This window comes from Oncorhynchus mykiss, chromosome 25, assembly GCF_013265735.2.
Source record: "Oncorhynchus mykiss isolate Arlee chromosome 25, USDA_OmykA_1.1, whole genome shotgun sequence".
NCBI classification, from domain to species: Eukaryota; Metazoa; Chordata; class Actinopteri; order Salmoniformes; family Salmonidae; genus Oncorhynchus; species Oncorhynchus mykiss.
This window is the reverse complement of record NC_048589.1, coordinates 23,084,090-23,087,388: the sequence shown is the minus strand read 5'-3', so window position 1 is coordinate 23,087,388 and position 3,299 is coordinate 23,084,090.

Sequence of the window (3,299 nt, the reverse complement as noted above, 5' to 3'; positions counted from 1 at the left end):
CACACACTACTCAGCCTCATTTTGACTTGTTTTAAGGACATTACATCAAAGTTGGATCAGCCTGTAGTGTGGTTTTCCACTTTAATTTTGAGTGTGACTCCAAATCCAGACCTCCATGGGTTGATAAATTTGATTTCTATTGATCATTTTTGTGTGATTTTGTTGTCAGCACATTCAACTATGTAAAGAGTTCATTCAGATCTAGGATGTGTTATTTTAGTGTTCCCTTTATTTTTTTGAGCAGTATATATAACACAGGGCTGTAACCCAAACAAAGTGTGAGATGTTAACCTCTAATAAATACACTGGATGAGACCTGTGATAATACGAGATGCGTAAAAACAAGTGCACACTAACACGGTATAACACGCAAGCCGACACAACAGAGCACATGTACTCACATGACCAACGGGCATGGAACAGAGGGCACATATATAAACATACTAAACAGTGAGAATGGGAACCTGGTGTGCGTAATGAGACAAGACAGTTCGGGGTTGATGGTAATGATCCATTTCAGTGACGTAGACGTAGACCTCTAGGCCGGTGACGTAGACCTGGAGCTGGTGAACGAAATGAGCAGTACCGGGGGAATCCGTGACACCCTCATTCAGGGGAGGTGGGGCACCTGTTTTGGGCCCCACATTTCTAGCAAAAAAAAACATAAATATATTTTTTTAAATATATTTCCAAACGCCTGAAGGTACCACGATCATCTGTACAAACAATAGTACGCAAGTATAAATACCATGGGACCACGCAGCCGTCATACCGCTCAGGAAGGAGATGTTCTCTGTCTCCTAGAGATGAACATACTTTGGTACGCAAAGTGCGAATCAATCCCAGAACAACAGCAAAGGACCGTGTGAAGATGCTGGTGGAAACGGGTACAAAAGTATCTATATCCACAGTAAAACGAGTCCTATTTCGACATAACCTGAAAACCGCCATAAAAAAGCCAGACTACGGTTTGCAACTGCCCTTGGGGACAAAAATTGAACTTTTTGGAGAAATGTCCTCTGGTCTGATGAAACAAAAATAGAACTGTTTGGCCATAATGACCATCGTTATGTTTGGAGGCAAAAGGGGGAGGCAATCCGAAGAACACCATCCCAAACATGAAGCGCAGGGGTGGCAGCATCATGTTGTGTGGGTGCTTTGCTGCAGGAGGGACTGGTGCACTTCACAAAAGAGATGGCATCATGAGAAGGAATATTATGTGGATATATTGGAGCAACATCTCAAGACATCAGTCAGGAAGTTAAAACTTGGTTGAAAATGGGTCTTCCAAATGGACAATGACCCTAAGCATACTTCCAAATTTGTGGCAAAATGGCTTAAGGACAACAAAGTCAAGGTATTGCCCAAAGTCAAGGTAAAGCCCTGACCTCAATCCCATAGAAAATTTGTGGACAGAACTGAAAATGCGTGTGCGAGCAAGGAGGCCTACAAACCTGACTCAGTTACACCAGCTCTGTCAGGAGGAATGGGTCAAAATTCACCCAACTTATTGTGGGAAGCTTGTGGAAGTCTACCCAAAACGTTTGACCCATGTTAAACAATTTAAAGGCAATGCTACCAAATACTAATTGTGTGTATGTAAACTTCTGACCCACTGGAAATGTGATGAAAGAAATAAAAGTTTAAATAAATACTCCTCTCTACTATTATTCTGACATTTCACATTCTTAAAATAAAGTGGTGATCCTAACTGACATAAAATAGGGAATTTTTGCTGGGATTAAATGTCAGGAATGGTGAAAAACTTAGTTTAAATGTATTTGGCTAAGGTGTATGTATACTTCCGACTTCAACTCTATACATCATTGAGTTAATAAAGCCGCACACAAACATGGTCTCGTTTTTGTTTTCCTGAGTAAGGCAGCTCAAAAATGCAGGTGTTTCAGCCCAGCTCAGTGCTTTCTGTGGTGGTGGGCCAAGCTAGCAGAAAATACGGAGCGTCGTGCCGTGATTGGCTCAGTGTTCTGTCACTCATGTTGAAACTATGTCACTTCAAAGTCTAAGGGGAGAACCTAGAGAATTCGAGCCCTTTGGGTATTGACATAGAGATACATTAGAAGTGTCCATCCAAGAAGGCTCAAGGTCATTGGCCACAGATATAATGTCAAATCACATTATATGTACAGTAGCTTTGATTGGACTGTCATGTCAACATCATACTTTTAAAATCTTAGCTAGCAGTTATCATCATGAATCAAGTTGACAATCTACTGGCAAATCCTTTTCAATTCTTGTCACATGAAGATAAATAATGAAGATAAATGATATATAAAATGTATCGGTGCTCATCAGCCATTGGACATAAACATTACACAACAAGTTGGAAATCGCAAATTCGACAATGAGTGGTTTGGAAGGAAGTGAGCACAATAAGATGAGTCCAAAGATGTATTGTCTGCTGCTGCATATATTATGTAATATGCCAGGGAGGTATGTATACCATAGCTAAGAAAGTAATTAATGTGCCATACGCTAATAATTTGGTCCCTTTTCCCCTCTTTCGCCTACTGTTCTGACTTGGTGGTGCACATGTAGCCTATAGCCTGTTTTAGAGAAATGTAATCATAGAATATTGTTAGAGCTTTCATTGTCTTCTTATATGACCTCGTTATTATACTATGGTTCTGACTTGGTGTACAGGGAGAATACTGTAAGAACGGCCCATGTTCTGAATTCTGTCCCTTTACATTTCAAAAGTGCTGAACAAATAGTTATATTGACAATGTCCATCCTAGCTCGCTCGTTAATGTCTTATTCGGAATTACAGTTTGCCTCATATCCGCTCGTCGTTCCCTTATACCATGGTTTGTACATCTCAATTGTCAGTAGAAACCACATTTGTTTAAACAAGTCAACCATATCAGCTATGTTTTTAAAACGGCAGTAAATGAGGCTGAATGAACTGTTTCGCTGCTAGACAAGACTACGCTGACAGCCAGGTGTAGCAGTGGTAAGATGTTGGGACTGCTGTTGGGACTCTGCTGTTGGGACAGCTTTATGTAGGCCCTAACAGTTTCTGGGCACCGTTTGTCACCGTTATAGTGCAATTAATGTATTGTCTAGTTTTGTGTTGTGGTTTTGCTGGCATGCAAAAAAAAAGTGTATGTCCCACCAAGATGTACATGCTAAAATCGACACTGACCCCACCCTTAGGATCCGGTTCTCAGAGTTACAATGATGCTGTATGAGGGAGGGAGTCTGAGCCAGTTTGATCGGACTGTGTGATCAATGCAGTAACAGGGAAACTGTCATGATTGACTGATTATGATTATAGCCAT